The sequence below is a fragment of the Pongo abelii genome, chromosome 1, assembly GCF_028885655.2.
Source record: "Pongo abelii isolate AG06213 chromosome 1, NHGRI_mPonAbe1-v2.0_pri, whole genome shotgun sequence".
Lineage (NCBI taxonomy): Eukaryota > Metazoa > Chordata > Mammalia > Primates > Hominidae > Pongo > Pongo abelii.
Genome location: NC_071985.2, coordinates 118,738,263 through 118,760,222, shown reverse-complemented (window position 1 = coordinate 118,760,222; position 21,960 = coordinate 118,738,263). Strand labels below are relative to the sequence as shown.

The 21,960-nt window shown below is 44.5% G+C and overlaps 1 pseudogene; it reads right to left on the bottom strand.

The window, feature by feature from the left end:
- Positions 1-16,487: 16,487 nt before the first annotated feature.
- On the bottom strand, positions 16,488-20,529 carry LOC100453385 (large ribosomal subunit protein uL13-like; annotated as a pseudogene).
- Between the last annotated feature and the right edge of the window lie 1,431 nt (positions 20,530-21,960).

Here is a 21,960-nt window from a genome sequence, read left to right as displayed (position 1 = left end):
GAGAGCTGCTGAGACTGTCCTGGTATTTCTCAGGGCCTTCAGGATAGGTCTCTTCAGGGCCTGCCACCCAGCCTCTCTGTGTCTGCCTTTGCAGTGTAGTGTGGTCTCTGGTCCAGGAGAACTTTTCTATTTCTCCGCCTGGAGAGCAGGGTCTGTCCTGTGGCCTTAGCTCCTGTTGGCAGCTGTGGACTCTGCAGGCCCTGTGGACCCCTCAGCCTGGCTGGTGAGCTTTCCTTTGCCTGGTCTTTAACTTGTGCTTTTACAATGCAGAGCTTAAAAGAGTAAAGCTTTCTTTCTGGATTTAATAACTCCACAGAATTATAAATGTGGAAGCCAATGCATTACTTTAAAGGGCAGAGTGAGAAAGTGAAAATGCAAAACTCTCAGCACCATCTCCCCAGAACTTGGGTTCTGACCATGCCTGTAGCTGGATACCTCTCCAGGACTGCCAAGACCAGCTCAGTTGGGGAGACCCTAACCCAGCAGCGCTAGAGGAATTAAAGACACACACACAGAAATATAGAGGTGTGGAGTGGGAAATCAGGGGTCTCACAGCCTTCAGAGCTGAGAGCCTCGAACAGAGATTTACCCATGTATTTATTAACAGCAAGCCAGTGATAAGCATTGCTTCTATAGATTATAGATGAACTAAAAGTATTCCTTATGGGAGACAAAGGGATAGGTGGAAATAAAAGGATGGGTTGGGCTAGTAATCTGCAGCAGGAGCATGTCCTTAATGCACAGATCACTCATGCTGTTGTTTGTGGTTTAAGAAGGCCTTTAAGCAGTTTTCCGCCCTGGGTGGGCCAGGTATTCCTTGCCCTCATTTCAGTAAACCCACAACCTTCCAGTGTGGGCGACATGGCCATCGTGAACATGTCACAGTGCTGCAGAGATTTTGTTTATGGCCATTTTTGGGGCCAGTTTATGGCCAGATTTTGGGGGGCCTGTTCCCAACACAGGACACTCCTGCATGACCTCTGGGGGTCTATCCAGCTTACATTTCCCCTTCTCTGAGATGAGACAACTTTACTCCCTGGCCATAGCAGTATGCCCAGAGGGGAACACATCAGACTCCCTCCTGGGGAGTTAGAATTGCAGGTCAGAGATATTAGATCTTAGGAAGTGTTTGGAGGCATCTTTGCCCTGCTACCCAGAGGCAGTGAAGGCCCACTGGAGGGGAAAGGACGAGGTGGACCCCAGGGAGAAGCCGGGGCAGAAGGGAGGAAGCAGCTGACCCGGGCATGTGTTCCTGCTCTGTCCCCAGCCATCAATCCTGAGGTCATGGCACACTTCTGGCTCTTGGGTTCTGCAAAGTGCCTGTAAGTTAATATGAGTGGATTTCTGTTTCCCAAAACCCAAAGGCAGCTCCTCATCTTTACCTTCCTACCAAAAAAATCCCCTGTCCGCTGGACTGCTAGGCAAATGGCCTTGGCCCTGTAGTCAGGGGTGTCCAATCTTTTGGCTTCCCTGGGTCACACTGGAAGAAAAATTGTCTTGGACCACACATAAAATACACTAAGGATAGCTGATGACCTAAAAAAAAAAAAAAAAAATTGCAAAAAAACCCTCATGATGTTTTCAGAAAGTTTACCAATTTGTGTTGGGCTGCATTCAAAGCCATCCTGGGCCACATGTGGCCCACGGGCCAGGGATTGGACAAGCTTGCCGTAGAGTGTTCTTCCCTGCACATGACCCAGAAGACTCACTAGAATAATGAAAGAATCTCCCCAAAGCCTGGCCCAAATCATTCTACCAAGGCTCACTCAAGTCACACCTCCTCCACGACACCTTCCAGACCACCTGGTCAGTTCCACATTCCTGTTCTGTTCATTCATGGTCTGCCGTCTCACCCCATCAGAGCCTGTAGCACAGTGTTCTCAGAGGCAAACTTATGTATTAGAAAGAGCATCAACTTTGGGGTCAGAGCCCCTGGGATCAGAGTCTGGCTCTGCCACTTACCAAAGTTACTTAAGGCCTCATCTATAAAATAATATCTACCCGATAGGATTGTTGCCGTGAGGATTAAGGATGAAATACGCAGATTCTTTAGTAGTGCATGCAATCAGTGTGTGGTAGCTCTGAAACCCCACTTCCTTTGAGAGGATTTTCTGGCCCTTTCTACTCCCAACCACACATGTCGGGACCCTTTGCTATGGGCCCCTGTTCAACTCCGGGCATAGCCCACTTGGAGCCTGTAATGTGCTGCGCTGTTTGCTCATGTTTGTGTCCCCAGGGTTTAACACAGAGCCTGACTCATAACTACTTGTTGAATGTATAAACGCTATATATATCCATGCTCCTCCATCAGGCTGTAAACCCTGGGAACCCTCAGCATGTTTGTCTCCTAACTCAGGACCTAGCTCGGGAGTGGCACATTGCTAGCAAGCAGTACATGTTCTTGGTGGCATTTTTCAAGCCAGTTGGTGTATTAGTCTGTTCTCATGCTGCTAATAAAGACATACCTGAGACAGGGTAATTTATAAAGAAAGGGGGTTTAATTGACTCACAGTTCCACATGGCTGAGGAGGCCTCACAATCATGGCAGAAGAGTAAGGGACGTCTTACATGAAGGCAGGCAAGAAATTTGTGCAGGGGAACTCACATTTATAAAACCATCAGATCTCATGAGACTTACTCATTCCCACAAGAACAGTATAGGGGAAATCACGCTCATGATTCGATTATCTCCACCTGGCCCCACCCTTGACACATGGGGATTATCACAATTCAAGGTGAGATTTGGGTGGGGACACAGCCAAACCATATCAGTTGGACAAAGACAAGCTACAGATAAAAACTGAAAACAGTTGCCTTTCGATTGCAGAAGGCATTGGCCTTCCCACATGATTCCAGTTCAAACATCTAAGGGGAAACTCAAGCTAGGCCAGCACCTTTCTGCTCTGAGGCCACAGGGGAGGAGGGTAATAAAGCTGCAGGAGGTAGCGGAAGACCTAGGTGTTCAGCAGCCGGTTCATAGCAAGGGTCCTGGAGTAGTTGAACCTGTGTTCGCACCCCAGCCTGGCCACTTGCCAGAGTGTGATGTGGTGCAAGTTACTCCACCTCTTCGAGCCTGGTTTCTTCATCTATGAAATGGATTTAATAGTACTTCACGGATTGCTGTGAGCATTAAATGAAATAATCTCTATAAAGCAGTGAGCCCAGTATCTGGCACACAGTAGGTGCTCAATATATATTATTGTTATTATTATTTTGAGACAGAGTCTCACTCTGTCACCCAGACTGGAGTGCAGTGGCATGATCTCGGCTCACTACAAGCTCCGCCTCCCGGATTCATGCCATTCTCCTGCTTCAGCCTCCTGAGCAGCTGGGACTACAGGTGCACACCACCACGCCCGGCTAATTTTTGTTGTTTTTTTTTTTTTTTTTTTAGTAGAGACAGGGTTTCACCATGTTAGCCAGGATGGTCTCGATCTCCTGACCTCATGATCCACTCGCCTTTGCCTCCCGAGGTGCTGGGATTACAGGCATGAGCCACTGTGCCTGGCCTATATTATTATTATTATTGTTACTAATGTCGTCATCATTGCATAAGTCTTTTCAGTTAGCAAAGTGCTCTCATATAGTTTCTCTCCTTTGATCTGCACAATAATCCCATGAGATAAGCAGGTGTCAGAAACCTGAGGATTATAGAGATGAAATGATTCCTCTAAGGCCACATAACTGATAAGTGTTGGAGCTGGAACCTATGCTACGGAGGCTGTGTGGAGGAGTGTGAAGAGCTGGAGTTCTGAACTCAAGTTGCCTTCAAATCCTTGCTCTGCCACTTGCTAGCAATGTAATCCTGTGCAACCATGCCCTGTCTCAGAGACTTGTGAGGAATGGGTGAGCTAGTGTATTAGTCCGTTCTTACACTGCTATAAAGAACTGCCTGAGACTGGGCAATGGAAGAAAAGAGGTTTAATTGACTCACAGTTTCCCACGCTGTACAGGAAGCATGGCTAGGAGGCCTCCAGAAACTTACAATCATGGCAGAAGGGTGAAGGGGAAGCAGGCAAGTCTCACATGGCTAGCAAGAGGAAGAGAGAGCCAAGGGGGATGTGCTACACACTTTTAAACAACCAGATCTCATGAGAACTCACTCACTCTCATGAGAATATCAAGGAGGAAATCTTCCCCCATGATCCAACACCTCCCACCAGGTCTTCCCCCAACACTGGGGATAACAATTCAACATGAGATTTGTGTAGGGACCAGAGCCAAACCATATCAGCTAGTGTTTATAAAATATCTAGCAGAGCATCTAGAAGAATAGATGTTCAATAAATGTTCATTCCTAGGCCCATGACTCTTGCTATTTTATTTTTTTGGGGCAGGAGGACAGGTTCTCACTCTGTCACCCAGGTTGAAGTGAGATCTCAGGTCACTTCAACCTCTGCCTCCCAGGCTCAAGTGATCCTCTCACTTCAGCTGGGACCATGAGCACACGCCACCACACCTGGCTAATTGGACTTTTGCTATCTTGATGTGGAACAGCATGCCAGTGATCATCTCTGCTAGGCATTATAAACCATTTATCCTGACCCAGTGGCCCTTCTGCTCCTTCCTTCTCCATTTGTACACTGTTCTGTAGGAAGACGTGGCACCTCTTTCCCACCACAGATCTCTGTGTTATCAGTAACAGCAGGGTTGACAGGTGCCTTGCACTAGCCGTGAGGGAAGAAAGTAAGGTGCACTGAAACATCCTCCTTTTCTCTGTGCCTGGACCGCCTCTCCCAGCAGTGATGTGTGTGTGTGTGTGTGTGTGTGTGTGGAGAAAAAGAGAGAGAGAGAGAGAGAGAGATTGTGCTCCAAAGCTGCATTTTTCCTTCGATCACATTTTCTCTCAAAGATATTTTAGTTTTCCAGCCTGTGTCCCTAGAATTCATCATTACTAACTTTTTGGACTTACCTTGCTGTGGATTTTGGCAGATCCTTTGGTGCCATTTTGGTGCACTTCATCTTATGGGTATTTATCACTGTCCAATTTCACATGATTTTGGTTTTGCAGCTGGTGAATTTTGTGTTCCAGATCTGTAAATCCACGCAGTTGTCAAATGCATGAACTGTTCTCTATCTATCCTTATTGTCCTTTTTTGAGGAAGGAAGATAGTGTGGAAAGAGCACGGGTGGGAGTAAGATGAACTTTCTATTCCTATTTAATTGGTCCATGTGCTGAGTGTCCTTGCTGTGCTCCTTATTGACCATGTGACCTTAAACCAGATGCTAATCCCTCTGTGCCTCAGTTTGCTCATTTGCAAAACAAGATTATATTATCTGGATTATCATTGCCCAGGATCATTGCAGTTCAAGCCCTAATGCATAAAGCATTCAGAACTTCTAGCAAGCACTCTTAGGAATCAAGTCCTTTGGCTTCCTCTTCTCATAATGGGAGAAACTGAAGCTCGGAGAGCATTTTGAGGGCAGGGACCATGCCTTATCCATCTTTCTATCCCCAGGATCCAGACACAGTCAGGTGCATACTGGGTGTCCAACAGATATTTTGTAAATGAGTTGTGTGACCAGCTCCCAGTGACATATCTGTGATTTAGCTCCTCTTGATGACTCAGAGTGATTCTCCACATCAATCACTATACTGTGCATCCTGCCAGGATGGCTTCGGAACCAATTATGCTATATTGAATGTGGCTGTTATGCTTTTCTACTTATGTTTCCTGCTCTCTTCTCCCCCACTGTCAGCTGTCAGTTCTCCCTGTAGCCACTGGATCCACTTTAAGAAATCTCTGTCACTGTTTTGAATGGGCTATCCACTGTAGTCTGGGGCAGAATAGGAGTAAAAGGACTTTGAAAGATTTAAAGTTTGGCGCACATAGCAGGTACCTTTATTGGTGTCACAAGGATTACGGCGGAGTAGACCACAGACTAGAAGGATTGGCTATTTTAAGCTGGAAGAGGCCTCACAGTCATCTGGTCTGACTCTTTAAGTCACGCAACTATATCCTAACTCATGCCCCTGTCCAGTTCCTTCTATTCATGGTGTTAGTTTACTTAGTGACTTATGAAGCAGGTGCATGTTTTATGCAGGTAATGGTTGAGAAAGTCATGGTTCCACCCCTTGGAATTTCTACCCAACGATCTGGATTCTTAAGCAATTTTCCTCTAAGCACAGGGGAGGTAAACATACACAGATGTGAGTTTCTCCTCTGATGGCTAATTATGACCTAGCAACTTCCCTCCTTTTCTCCTCTGTGTTCTCTCTAGCCCTTTTTAGTCCTGATTGAGGTGAAATATTTTTTTACGGCCATATATTACTTACAGATCTAGGGGAAACTCTAAAAATGTAAACTGAAAACACTCAAGGATAATTAAGTAGGGGAGGGGTGACAGAGAGAAATGGTAATTCTATCACTGGATTTCAAGTTGAGATAAGAGTAATTCCATTTAAACCAAACTTCAATATTCACTTGAAAGCCTGTAAATTTCAGATTTATTAGCCATAAATTGTGATTTATGTCCTGTGGGGTTTTAATGAGGGCAAATGAGGCAGAGAAGTGCTCTTATTGATTCATGGTCTGGAAAGGATCTGGCTGGCTTATGCTGTCTCTGAGGGCCATGTAGTTGAAGGGCATGGAGCAGAGGTCCAAGGTTCAAGTTGCAGTTCAGTTATTTTCTGCTTGTGTGATCTCAGTTTCCTCATCTGTAAGATAGCAATGATATTAATATCTCCCTCATGGGGTGGTGTGATGACTAAATGAGATGATGCATGTGAATGTGGTTTGTAAATCATAAGCTACCCAAATGCCCGCTGTTCTCATTATTGATTTAATACCTAGCATTGAATGTCTAGTGTCTGTGCTGAGTTTTGGGTAGCCAAGGAATGGGACTGGCCAGCAGCCTGTCTGGCAAGGAAAAGCAGAAAGATGTGTGCAAAAGAAAAGTCTTTCTCCTTTCTCACTGGTAAACACCATCCTTAAGTTAATATTATTCCCATGACTTTTTAAAATTTTATTTATTTTATTTTTTATTTAAGACAGGGCCTCTCTATGTTGCCCAGGCTGGTCTCGAACTCCTGACTCAAGCAATCCCCTTCAGCCTCCCAAAGTGCTGGCATTAGAAGCATGAGCCACCAGGCTCAGCCCCCATGACTTAATAAAACATGTTTGTTGTGTATATCTTTACCAATATAATTTATATAATTGTTTTGTATGTTTAAAAAAATTACATCATTCATGCAATAAAAATTGCCACATTATTTTTGAGCTTGCCCAGGATGACACCTACTGCTCTGGCTCACTATTTTAACCATCTGTATATGAATAAGCCTACTTCCCTGCTGCTGGTCATTTTGGTTGTTGCCATCTCTTGCTGCTTGAAATAGTGCTGAGCAAATGACCTCGTCCGTGTTTCCCGTGCCCATGTGAGACAGTCCCTCTAGGGGACCCCTAGAAGTGGAAGCTACTGCTGTGTCACTGGTGGGTCTGTCCTCAGTTTTACCGGACATTGCTATAAGACTTTCCAAAGTGAATGTGCCACTCTGTATCCCTGATTCCTCATGGCCTCCTAGCACCTAGTGTTACCACATGTGTTGATTTTTGCCAGCTTGATGAGTGTAATGTGGTATCTTATTATTTATGTTAATGATCATGTGAAAGAATTTTTAGGGTAAAGGAAACATTTTAATTTTTTTTCTGGCAGTGATATCAGTAAGATGGCTGGCTAGTAATGCCTAGCATTCATCCCCTGCACACAAAAGGACCAACACAATGAATAAAGAGCTAAGATCTGACTGGAATGTTGACGAGAGTGGAGAGCTGGAGTGCAGTGGGCGAGTGGAGATGTACCTGTGGTGAGGGGAAATCCAGGAGGGCAGCATGGAGGCACCCTGCCTCTGTAGCCTCACATTCTGCATCTGAATCAGATCTGTCCGGAGTCAGGCAGGACTTTCCATTATGAGGAAAAGTGAAGCAGAAGATCTCCACCAGCCCCTGTTGCTAGTACAAACTTTTATAATCCTTACTACAGGAGAATCCCACAGTCCTCACAAGCCCTAGACCAGGTTTGGAGAGCTGCCGGGAACTCAGGCCGCTGCATCACCCAAGATTAGGAGCACAAGGTATACACTTCCCACCCCTCACCCACCACCGTCTGTGAGACAAGCTGCTGCAGCACAGTGCCATCTTGAGACTGCAGCCAACCTTTAGAGTACATCCTCCTCTAGGGGCCGAAAGCCACTGCACCTGCCTAGCACTGGGGCTCCATCTTCATTCCACCAAGCCCACATGGTTGGCTAAATGGCAGAGCACTAGCTGTGTGGAGCCTGGGCTGTGATGCTGGTCCTGCACAGCAGGGAAACCAGACCCTCAGCCCCATTTCCAGCTGGAGGAACAGTCTGGCAATCCTGCCCAGGGTGAAATCACCCTTGAACTAGCCAAGCTGCTGCATGCCCTTCCTCAAGCAGAAGGGGCCTCCAAGCCTCCAAGCAACTGATAGACCCCTGGGCCAGCAGAGTGGCTACACTCCAACGCACAAGGCCTGAGAAACAGCCCCGCAGAGCTCCCCACAGCATGCAGATATGTTCCTCAGCTGCCCAATGGTCCTGTGCCCCCAATAAGGGCCTGAGAAACAGTCCCACAGGCTGTCCCTGGTGTGCACATCCCCAGGCTAGCCAAACACTCAGGAGCCCACAACATGGACCTGAGAAACAGTGCCACAGGTCACCCCCAGTAGACATGCATCCAGGCAAGCTGAGAAGACATGTGGCCATGACCTGGGCTTGAGAAACAGCCCTGTGGGCTGCCCCTGGCAGACATACCTCCAGGCTAGCTGAGCAGCTGTGCACCTGCATCCTGAGCCTAATAAACAGCTCTTTGAGTTGCCCCAAGCAAACATCCCCCCAGGCCAACCAAGAAGCTGTGCAGCTGTGTTCTGGGCCTCAGAAACAGCCCTGCAGGCTGCTCCTGGCAGACATGTTCCCAGGCTGGCTGAGCAATTACGTGCCTGTGCTTCCAGCCAGAGTAACAGCTCAATGGCCCAAACCTCAGTGAGCCAGACCTCAGTTGGCCAACCCACCATGTGCACACATGCACCCCTAACTTGAGAAACAGCCTGGCAAGACCACCTGTGGCAAAGCTGCACCATCATTGCAGCTTAGGCCACTGAGCAACTTGCAAACACCATAGTGTGAATTACAGCTGAAGAAACTACATGGAATCTACACTACTGCATCCACCTAGAACCAAGGCCAACATACTACACCGAACTGACACCCCAAGACCTATTCTTATGAATAAGTCTTTCCCTACAAAACCTACTCCATAAAATTGAAAGAGGCAACTTTTCCACCAAATGCATAGAAATCAATGTAGGGGCACATCCAATATAAAAAACAAAGGAAACATGACAACTCCAAAGGAAAATAATAATTCTCCAGTAAAAATCTCAATCACAAGGAAATATATGAAATGCTAGAAAAAGCATTCAAAATAATCATCTTAAGGAAACTCAATGAGATACAGGATTCAGATACACAATTTAATGAAATCAGGAAAACAATTCATAATTTGAATGAGAAATTTAACAGAGACAGATATAAAATGAATCAAATGGAAATTCTAGAATAATTCAATAAATGAAATAAAAAATACAATTGAGAGTTTCAAAAACAGACTAGACCAAGCAGAAGAAAGAATGTCTGAACTTGAAGGCAGGCCTTTTGAAATAACACAGGCAGATGGAACAAAAAGAATAATGAATTAAAAGAATGAAGAGGCTGGATGTGGTGGCTCACACCTGTAATCCCAGCACTTTGGGAAGCCTAGGTGGGTGGATCACTTGAGGTCAGAAGTTCAAGACCAGCCTGGCCAACATGGTGAAACCCCGTCTCTACTATAAATACACAAAGCAGCCAGGTGTGGCAGTACATGCCATAATCCCAGGTACTCAGGAGGCAGAGGCATGAGGATTGCTTGAACCTGGGAGGCAGAGGTTTCAGTGAGCTGAGATCATGCCACTGCATTCTTGCCTGGGTGATAGAGTGAGACTCCAGTCTCACAAAAAAAAAAAAAAAAAAAAAAAAATGAAGAAAGCTTACAAGACATCACTAAGCAAACAAAATTTTATGTAATGGGTGTTCCAGAAGGAGAAGAGAAGGGAAAGGGTGAGGAAAACATATTTAATGAAATCATAGCAGAAAATTTTCCAAGTCTTGGGAGAGAGATGGACATCCAAGTCCAGAAAGCTCAAAGAACCCCCAAATAGATTGAACCCAAACAGGTCCTCTCTGAGGCACATTATAGTCAAATTGTCAAAGTCAAAAACAAAGAAAGAATTCTAAAAGCACTTAGAGAAAAGCATCAAGTCAGTTATAAAAGAATCCCCATTGGACTAACAGTAGGAATATTATACCCAGCAAAGCTATTCTTTGGAAATGAAGGAGAAATAAAATCTTTCACAGATAAGCAAAAACTAGGGGAATTCATCACCGCTAGATTGGCCTTATAAGAAATGCTCGAGGGAGTCTTACATCAAGTGAAAAGATGATAACCACCATCATGAAAACATGTGAAATTCTAAACTCACTGGTAGAGCTGATACACAAAAGAGAAAGAATGGAATCAAACCTTACCACTACCGGCCAAGCACGGTGGCTCACATTTGTAATCCCAGCACTTTGGGAGGCTGAGGCAGGAGGATTGCTTGAGTCCAGGAGTTCAAGACCAACTTGGGCAATATAGTAAGACACTGTCTTTTTTTTTTTTTTTTTTTTTTTTTTTTTGAGACGGAGTCTCGCTCTGTCGCCCAGGCTGGAGTGCAGTGGCGCGATCTTGGCTCACTGCAAGTTCCGCCTCCCGGGTTCACGCCATTCTCCTGTCTCAGCCTCCCGCGTAGCTGGGACTACAGGCGCCCACCACCACGCCCAGCTAATTTTGTATTTTTAGTAGAGATGGGGTTTCACCGTGTTAGCCAGGATGGTCTCGATCTGCTGACCTCGTGATCCGCCCGTCTCGGCCTCCCAAAGTGCTGGGATTACAGGCGTGAGCCACCGCGCCCAACGACACTGTCTTAACAAAATAAAAATATGAAAAAATAAAGAAAGAAAGAAAAAGAAAGAAAAAATTAGCCAAGCATGGTGGCACACACCTATGGTCCCAACTACTAAGGAGGCTGAGGTGAGAGAATTGCTTGAGCCCAGGGAGTGCAGGTTACAGTGAGCCATGATTGTGCCACTGCACTCCAGCCTGGGCAACAGAGCAAGACCCTGTCTCAAAAACAAAGAAACAACAACAACAAAACCCTTATCACTATAGAAAACCATCCAACTATAAAAATAAATAAGAAGACAGGAAATAAGGAACAAAGGTTACAAAAAATAACCAGAAAACAATCAATAAAATGACAGGAGTAAGTCATCACCTATCAATACTAACTTTGAATGTATCTGGATTAAATTCCCTATTTAAAAGATATGGATTGGTTGAATAAATTTTAAAAAGCAAGACCCAACTATATTCTGCTAACAAGAAACTCACCTCACCTGTGAACACCGCAGAAACTGAAAGTGAAGAGATGGAAAAAGGTATTCTGTAAACTAGAAAACAAAACCAAGCAGAAGTAGCTATAATTATATCAGACAAAACAGGTTTCAAGTCAAAAGCTGTAAAAAGGGGCAAATAATACTAAAGGGATCAATTCAGCAAGCAAATATAAAAATTACTATATATGCATCCAACAGCAGAGCACTCAGATATATAAAGCAAATGTTATTAAACCTAAAGAGAGAGATAAAGCCCAATACGATAATAGCTGGGGACTTCAACACTCCACTCTCAGCATCAGACAAATTATCTAGACAAAAAGTCAATGAAGAAACATTGGATTTAAACTTCACCATAGACAAAATGGACCTAACAGACATTTACAGGATATTTTGCTCAACAGCTGCTGAATACATATTCTTTTCATCAGCACACGGAACATTCTCCAGGACTGACCATATGTTAGGACACAAAACAAGTCTCAAACATTTTTTAAAAATTGAAATTATATCAACTATCTTATCTTACCACAACAGAATAAAACTAGACATCGATAACAAGAGGAACATTTGAAACTATGCAAATATATGAAAATTCAAGTACATGCTCCTGAAATGAAGAAATGAAAAATGAAATTTGAAAATTCCTTGAAACAAATGAATATCAAAACACAATATACCAAAACCTGTGGGACACACAAAAGCAATATTAAGAGGCAAGTTTATAGCAATAAATACCTACATTAAAAAACTAGAAAAATTTCAAATAAGCAATCTAACAATGCACCTCAAGGAACTAGGAAAGCAAGAACAAACCAAACTCATAATTAGTAGAGGAAAAGAAATAATAGGCTGGGCATGGTGGTTCACGCCTGTAATCCCAGCACTTTGGGAGGCCAAGGTGGCTGGATCACCTGAGGTCAGGAGTTTGAGACCAACCTGGCCAACATGGTGAAACCTCGTCTCTATTAAAAATACAAAAATTAGCCAAGTGTGGTGGTGCACGCCTGTAATCCCAGCTACTTGGGAGGTTGAAGCATGAGAATCTTCTGAACCTAGGATGCAGAGGTTGCAGCAAGCTGAGATCACTCCATCGCACTCCAGCCTGGGCAATAGAGTGAGACTCTGTCTAAAAAACATTTTAAAAAAGAAATAATAATGATCAATGCAGGAATAAATAAAATTGAGACTAAAAAATTTTTTGTTCAACATAACAAAAAGTTGGCTTTAGCTGGACATGGTGGCTTATGCCTGCAATCCCTCTCTACTTGGGAGGCTAAGGTGAGAGGATCACTTGAGGCCAGGAGTTCAAGACCAACCTGGGCAATACAGTGAAACCTTATTTCAAAAAAAAAGTGATTTTTTTTTAAAAAAGATAAACAAAACAGACAAACCATTAGCTAGACTAAGAAAAAAAAGAGAAGACCCCAAAAAAAATAATGAAAAATGAAAAAGGAGATGTTGCAACAGATACCACAGAAATACAAAGGATCATTAGAGGTTATTATGAATAGCTACACACCAATAAATCAAAAAACCTAGAGGAAATGGATGAATTCCTGGACACATGCAACCTACTCAGATTGAACCAAGAAGAAACAGAAAACTTGAACAGACCAATAACAAGTAACGAGATTAAATCAGTAATTAAAAAGCCTTCCAAGAAAGAAAAGTCCAGGACTGGATGGCTGCACCATTGAATTCTATTGAAACTTTAAAGAAGAATTAATACCAATTCTCAAATTATTCCAGAAATTGAAACAGCCAGAATTCTTCCTAATCATTCTATGAGGCTAGCATAACTCTGATACCAACACCAGACAATAATATAACAAAAAAAGAAAACTTTTTTTTTTTAAGAGAAAAGGTAGGAGCTAGGCAGAAACTAAAGATGTAATGGAGAAAGAGGAGAATTAAATGAGCTTGCTTAGGAGGAGGGAGGAAGAGGAGGAAGGAGAAGGGACAAGGCTTCTCAGAGCTCAGAGCAAGGGGACAGATAGCAAGTGGAAATGGAGTTTATGTCAGAGCGAATCCCAATCTTGTTGAGAAGGGAATAGTAAATGACCTGCAGGGGGAAAGAGGCTGGGAAGTGGTTCAGAGTCTGAAGAGAGAAGAGCAGGATGTGAATTTGGTGTGAAGCCAGCAAGAGATCATTGAAATATGGCAGAGAGGAAGCAAGGAGCCGCTGGAATCTGCAGTGCACTCACAGCCAGTCTTCTCATTGCCAGCATCTCCGTTTCCTCTTCCTTCTGGACAATATTTGTCAACTACTAACAACTAGCAGCTGCTTATTTTTTTTTGTTGAGCCCTTACTATGTGCACTTGATAGATATCTTCCCAATTCACAACTACTTGTAATTGTATGACAGGTTTGAAGCAAAAAAGAGTTAAGGATGTTGGTTGGTGTAAGTTTTCTGTAAGTAGGTACTATGTGGTGTGGCTGCTCAAAATGATGATGCTCTTTAGGCTGCGTTAGTAGGAGCACATTAGTGTGAAGGAGAGCAAACAGTCCTGTGTTATTCTGCTCTGGTCAGGCCAAAGAAGCAATGTTCTTTTCTGTTCTAGGTAAGGGTGATAATCATAACTGCTACTATTCATTAGGCACCTACTATGTGCCAGCTCCCGTGAGATGCTTGCATGCATTCTTTTTAGTCCTCAAAACAATCCCAAGAGGTAGATAATATGATCTTCATTTTATGAATAAGAAAACTTAGCCTCCAAGAGTTTCGGTTACATGCCAATGTCCTTAGAGAAAGGAGAAAAATAACACCCACTAAAGAAAGACCTAAGGAATAAGAGTGGTATCTTCAAGTAGCATAAAGGCCATCATAAGGCAAAGGGACAGTACTCGTTTGATCTGGCCATAAAAGGTAGAAATAGGCTCAATGGATGTAAATCACACAAAAAGAAGTTCAATTTAAGAAAAGGAAGAACAGTCAGCCATACGACAAAATGTTTTGTGTTACCTTTGGTGGTAGTGAGTTCCCTGTTACTGGAGGTGTTCAAGCAAAGGCTGAATGAATGTTGGGCAAAGCTGTACAGAGAATGCAAGCATTAGATGAGGAGTAGAACTAGATGCCCTTCTTGATATTTTCCAACATTCAAATTTTGTTCAATTTTTTAGCAATATAAAAAAGAGGTCAGGTCAAAAAGGGAAGAGGTTCAAAGACCCCGGAATGGCTGGCCATGTGGCGATCCTCCACACGCTGCATTTAGAAAATGAGAGGGGTTCTTCCGGCCATCGGGATGAGGAGTAGAACTGAGGCTCTGCCTCATTCCGCCCACCCGTAACTTGGCTTCTGGTGAAGTCTCCTGGAGAAGTTAGAGGCAGAAGTTTAGTGTGCACGTTTCTGCCTAAGCAATTCTGCATCCATTTTTCACCAACTCAGGCTCAGGCAGGTGGCTGGCTATGGTTTGTATCTGATTTGTTTGCATTCCTGTGGCAGGCAGCTGCTGTGACTGGTTGCAAAGGGAGAGATTTGCTTTGCACCTAATTTAATCCAAGGGTTAGGTAATGAGTTTGCTCCCCCTTGGACAAGGGGAATCAACATGCTTCTTCCAATCTTATCTGTGCTTGCTTATTAGCAGGAGGGCTGCTCTGTGGACCTTGTTAGATCTCCAATGCATGTGATCACTACTCAGGGGTGATTTACTGTACCTCCTGATATTAAAAACCTCTGAGTGAGACAAGAGAAATGAACAATGCTCTGTAGTGAATTTGTTAATGAATTTTCTTTCTGCACCCAAAAAGAAGAAACTGGAAAAAAAGGATGTTGGACCAGAGAAAGACCATAATTCTCTGCAAGTCAGGGTTCTTGATGATTCTAGAGAGAAAATAATCAGAAATTTTTTTTTTAAATCCCATATTCCGTTCTAGTTAGGGATTGTCATTAATTTCAGGGTAGAAGATGGCTTGGCATCTTTCTGGTATTCTTAAAATAGAATAAATAGGCAGCCACCTTAAAAAAAATAAGAGGTTTTGATCTAGGGTTTGAGTAATTTGGGCTGGTTTCTGATTTGCATATATATGTAATAAAGTATGCCCCTGTTCCCAGGGTTGATTGCTAGGAAGCTGAATTCATGAAGAATGAAACTCTGCTCAGTGACAGGTGAGGAGGCAGAGGGACTTCCTGTCAACTCCTCCAGGTGTGTACCTGTCTATAAACCTTCACCTGCTGGGTCAGGGTGTCTTGCTTCAAACTAGTGACCAGGACCAGCTTCCCAGGCATGTGGCCTGTGCAGGTGCACAGAACCCTGCACTTAGAAGGGGCTGAGCTTAGTTTAATGTTCTGCTGTTGCTGTCTTGAAATTCTTAATTTTTGAAAAAGAGACTCCTTATTTCCATTTTGCACAGGGCCTGGGAATTACGTAGCTGGCCCTGACAGTTGATTTTTCATTGTCAATGGCTCTGTCTTGCGTTCATCTGCCCTTTCCCAACTCTGACCTTTTCTCAGGGGCAAAGTGATGTTTGCTCTAAAAGCATACATATCATGTAAAAGTATGTGTCTGTCTTTTAGGAAGACAATTTATTGCTTTTTATACCCTATTTAGAGAACTAATACAGGTAAATTATAGGAAATCTGAAAAGTACGAAGAAGAAAACAATTATCCATATACCCACCACACAATGATGTAGCTTTCTAGACTTTTAATACATACTTCTGTTTTGTTCTGGCTTTACATCATTGGAAATATCAGAAATAATGTTTCGGAAAATGCTTTTTAAAGATTACTAACATAGCATGAGAATTTCCCCCATATCATAATTTTTTCTTCAAAAGTTTTTTTGTTGTTAGCTACATATCATTCCACTACACAAAAATGCCATCATTAACTCAAATGATCCCTTCTTTTTGGGCCATTTATGTTTACTACAAATAACACTCTAAAGATAACACTTATATATGTTAAAAAACCAAAAAAAAGATGATTTATTTAGTTGTTTATTTATTTTATTATTTATTTTTGGGGGAATAAGCAGTGTTTGTTGGGCTCAGACCAGGAGTCCATGGGTCTTGAGGACCTCTGTGTATCTGTCAGTTTTCTCCACGTTCTTCGCCGCCTGTTTCTGTGGCCTTAAGAGCTGTTTTTCTTTCCCTCAGTAAATCCTGGCCTTTTCCTTCCTCTCCTCCTGCAGGTGGCTGTCACTGCCTGCTACTTCTAGCCAGCTTTGTGAGTCAGGCACCCCAGGCAGGCAAACTTTCTTGTAGGCTTCAGACATACCACTTGGAGGGCCACAGGAACAACCTTCAGCTGCTTCTTGTCCCAGGGCCGTGGGATCCCAGCACACACCTTGAGAAGGTCCTGGGAGGCTTGGCCTCGCGCGGTCCAAACCAGGTAGATGGGGGCCCGGGAACGGTGGGGGTCCGGGAAGGGTTGGTGTTCATCCACCTGTGGAGGAAGGCCAGGTACTTCACCTTGTTTCTGTAGAAATTGCCAGAAATGGGCCAACATGGTGAAACCCTGTCTCTACTAAAAACACAAAAATTAGCTGGGCATGGTGGTGCGTGCCTGTAGTCTCAGCTACTCGGGAGGTTGAGGCAGGAGAATTGTGTGAAACCTGGGAGGTGGAGGTTGCAGTGAGCCGAGATCGCGCCACCGCACTCCAGCCTGGGTGACAGAGCGAAACTCCGTCTCAAAAAAAAAAAAAAAAAAAAAAAAAGAAATTGCCAGAAATTCTGATGCCCTCACTGTGCACGACCCCCACCCTCCGGCCCAGCAGTGCCTGCTTAGCCACGATGGCACCCGCGTCCCCAGAGGTGGCCTCGGCCTCAAGCACCAGGACCTGCCCCCCACCCCTACGCCATCTTCGACAGCCGCTTGGGGAAACAAAACATTATTTTGGGGGGGTTGAATTCCTAGAAGTAAGACCTTAGACATACATTGCCAACTGCCGTCTGGAAAACCGTTCCAATTTACAGTGGCTACGGAAGGAAGGACGTGGGCGAAGGAGACATGGAGGAAAAGGATTTCTGCTTGGTGCTTTGGGCTCTGTGGGCAAAAGTCGACTTTCTCTTTCTTTCAGTACTGGTTGGGGTGCACTGCAGTGATTTAGAGCAGAACTCGCTCTTCCACAATCCAAAACTCTTTCCTGGAAGTGGTGTGTCCCTGGCGCTCTCCTGTCCCCACCAGCGCTGAGGCGGGTGGTCGGGGGAGCTCCCGGGAGCGGCTTCACATTCAGTCGTTGCAGGATCACAGCACTGATGCCCCTGCAAAGTTGCCACTGGGAACATTTTATTGTGCTGGGCTTGGTTTAATGTCGCCGTGCTCTTTCCAAAGTCTCCTGAGGGGAGAAGAATAGCATTCCAAGCGTGATAGTTTCTTGTGAGGGTCTCTAATGAGGAAAGAGAGCTGCAGAGGAGACCCTTGCTCCTGGGCAGCTGCTGCTGTCTCCCAGATTCATTCGGAATGTCCACGATCCCTGCGTTCACAGAATGAGTCTGCTAGTGGCTGTCATGATCATTTAGGCTTTTATTTAGGCTTTTGTGAGGGGGGATGTGACCAGTTGGTCTGTTTACTACGGAGGCCTTGGCCTGTCTCTGTGGGAGGAACTACCATACGCTGCCGGTGGGGCAGGAGCTCTTCAGATCGCTTTGAAACCCAAGTTGCAAAATCTCTGCATGTTTCTACTCTGGGTCTGTGGCCAGGGTGACTCCCAGAAACTGGCTTGTGCTAGTGGGGAGAGGAGAGGGGAGGAGTGTGTTGGGGGAGGCTGGGTTGAGAAGTGGCATTTACAGACCAGCTGTGCAGCAGACCCCAAGGCATCCTCAGCCCCTGCAAGGCTTCCTTTGACCCTGTGGGTCTGGGGCAGGGAAGGAGGAGGGCCAGAGGTTCTCTTTAAATTTAGCTGCCCCAGTTCTTCTTTGCTTTGGATGACCTTCTCTTGATGTGGTGAATTTCCCATCTGCTAGAGATACACAATTTCTGAGTTCCACCGTTTTCCTTGAACTTCTTTCTGCCTCTGCTCATGAGCCCTCCTCTTGCTACAGTACCACTCCCCTCCATCTTATGCAAGGCACTGCTAGGCTCCAGGGCTCGTGTGGGAGGTCTCGCACACACACAGGTTGGACCCACACCAGGCTAGAGCCACCAGGGACAAACCACTGGCCTTTTGACTCCTCCTCACATGTTCCCCTCCCACTTCCCCCACCCCAATCCCCATGGGAAGAACAAAAATCTCTGGTCTCTGCAACCCACTGTGAAGAATGTCATCTGAAGGGAAGCCACACTGCCAGCAAAGGAAGTGGCCTCCTGCCTTCCTCCGCCTATGGTTCTGCCCCAAGTCAACTTAGTAAACAAAAACTTCTTAGATTGGAGTCTGTGGATACAGTCTTATGTTCTGCTAGTTCTCCAAGTATTGCTGGAATTTCGACTTTTCAATTTTATGATAAGCTTTACAGAAACTCATACCATTTATAAAGACAAAACTTAAGTCTGTGTTTTTGCATATATGTTCCCTGGGATCCTATGAAAATTTTTCTCCTTTAAAAGGGACTGAATTTTAGACAAGTTTGAGAAATACTGCACAGTGCCTCCAATGATAACAACAGCCTCTGCTGAGCCCATAATCAATGGTAAACCCTGTGCAGCGGCTCCTTTCGCTCCTCCAGTAGCTAGGCATCCCCATTTTCCCAAAAAAGGAGAGCAAAGCTAAGAGACAAAATGGCTGGCCAGTGCTACACAGGCCAGGAGGCCAAGATGCAAATGCCAGTCTGATACCAAAGCCCATACTCTTAATTGTATAAGGCTTTCCCTGTGGGAGGCATTGTTCTAGGCAGTGCAGGGATGAGAGTGGAATGTGGTTGTAAAAATTAACTCCAATATTCCTGGTCAGTTAGTTTTTAACCCATGAGAGGATATAACACATATATACATGTAACTAATAAAGATTGGACTGTGACTACTGCTAGAAACCAAGTGCTAGGAAGTGCTTAGGAACAGAGGAAAAGACAAGTTTTAGCTTAATGGATTGGGTTTGAAGAGGGTAGGATCACTCATTTTTAAACTAAGATTTGATTGAGCTTCTATTTTGTGCAAGGAATTGTGCTGAGCACTGTCCTGCCTTCAAAGAGCTCTACTAGGGCAGACAGATGAATGAATGGACAATGACATATGCACAGGATGGGGAACCTCCTGGCAGGGGATGTTCTCCTCTCCACCTCAGGGTGGTTAGGAAGCACTTGAGCAGTAGCAGAGAGGGAAGGTGTATTAGTTCATTCTCGCATTGCTATAAAGAAGTACCTAAGGCTGGGTATGTACAAAGAAAAGAGGTTTAATTGGCTCACAGTTCTGCAGGCTGTACAGGAAGCATGGCACTGGCATCTGCTCAGCTTCTGGTGAGGCCTCAGGAAGCTTTCAATCATGGCAGAAGGCAAAGGGGGAGCTGGCATCTTACATGGCAAGAATGGGAACAAGAGAGAGTGTGAAGTGGGGAGGTGCCGCATACTTTTAAACAACCAGATCTTGTGTGAACTCACTCCTCACCAAGGGGGCGGTGTTAAGCCATTCATGAGGGATCTGACCCCATGATCCAAACACCTCCTACCAGGCAGGCCCCACCTCCAACACTGGGAATTACATTTCAACATGAGATTTACTGGGGATACAGATCCAAACCATATCAGAAGGGAAAGGGGATATATGCTGAGTGCAGAGGAAACAGCTGGAACAAAAAGGGAGTAAGAGGCTGTGGGCTGCACAGGGAATTAGAATCAGTCCTACATTACCCAGGGCAGGGGGCGTTGCTTGGATAGTGGCTGTAGAAAAGTGAAGGAGATAGGCCTAAGTGCAAATCAGAAAGTTTTGAAGCTTTAATGGGGAAATAGGCAGTTTCTGGCAACCTGTTGTAGGTGTTAAGAATAGGAATTATAAAAAGTTAACAGGCTGGGCAGACACCTCAGGAAGGCCAGATAGGAGGCTCTTGCAGTAATGCAGGTGAGAAATGGGGAGATCTTAGTTAAGGCTTCTTATTGCACTCACGGTAAAGGCCCAGAGCCATTCCAAGGACCTATCAGGCCCTGCACAGGCTGACCCATTATCTCCAGCTAGTCTTCTGTGGCTCAGCCACACTGATCCTTAAACAAGCCAGCCATGTCGACCTCAGGGCCTTTGTGCCTCTCTCTGGAATGTCTCCTTTTCAGGGAAGCCTTCCTAGCCATTTTATTTAAAGTAGTCCCCTACCCTCAATTCCCTGTTCCATTTCCATGTTGTAGTTTTTCCATCTACCTCACTATAGCTTTTACTTCTTTGTTTATTTTCTGTCTCCTTCCAGTAGAATGGAAGCCCCTTGAGGGCAGGTATGTGTCTGTCTTGCTCACTGCTGTCTCACCAGGTGCCTTCAGCCTGGCACATAGTAGGTACCTATAAATATTGGCTAAATGAGTGAATTATTGAATTTCATAGGTGAAAGAAAAAATCCACAAAGGCAAGGGTAGTAGCAGTGGGGTTAAGAACAGTGAAGAGGTAGGGAGAAATTTAGGAGGGATTGTGGATGACAGGACCTGGGATTGCTGAATGTGGGGGGAAGGGAGAGAGGAGTAAAGGGCTACTCTTAGGTGTCTGAGCTCCAGCATAGGGTCAGTGGGGGGCCATTTCAGCAGCTAGGAGACTGGTTTGAACTATGTTCGGCTGGGTGTGGTGTCTCTTGCATGTAATCCCAGCACTTTGGGAGGCTGAGGTAGAAGCTTTGTTTGAGCACAGGAGTTCAAAGCCACCCTGGGCAACATAGTGAGACTCCATCTCTAGTTAAAAAAAAAATAGCCAGGAATGGTGATATGCACCTGTAGTACCAGCTACTCAGGAGGCTGATGTGGGAGGATTGCTTGAGCTTAAGAGATTGGCACTGCAATGAACTATGATTGTACCACAGCACTCCAACCTAAGTGAGACCAGGATCAAAAAAAAAAGTGAGATCCCAAAAAACAAAAAAACAAACTATGTCTGGAGGATCCCTGGGAATTATCCGGAGCCACTTTGGAGAACCATCAAAGGGAAGAAGGGTGAGCTGAGGAACAAGGCTCCAGTCAGAGAAAATCAGTATTTATTTTGTTTTTGATTTTCTTGTTTTGGTTTGGTTTAATTTTTAAGTCACTGAGATCAGAAGTTATAATAACTTATAGTTATTGTGTTCTTACAATGTTCTGGATATTAGGCTAAGCATTTAAAACTAGATCTTCTTGTTTCCTCTTTATGACAGTTCTATAAGGGAGACACTATTATCCTCTTTCTACAGCCCAGGAAACTGAGGCAGAAGAGAGATTAAGTGACTTTTCTAAGGTCACAGAATTAGTAAGTGAAGAGCAATGCAATTCCTGAATCCACAGGCTAAAGAGAGAAAATAGACAATGTGTGGTCTGGTGGAGAACAGAGTATCACCCTTATTACTGATGAAAGCAGTGTCACTCAGTTTTCACACTGCTATGAGGATACTGCTGAGAATGGGTAATTTATTAAAAAGGAGGTTTAAT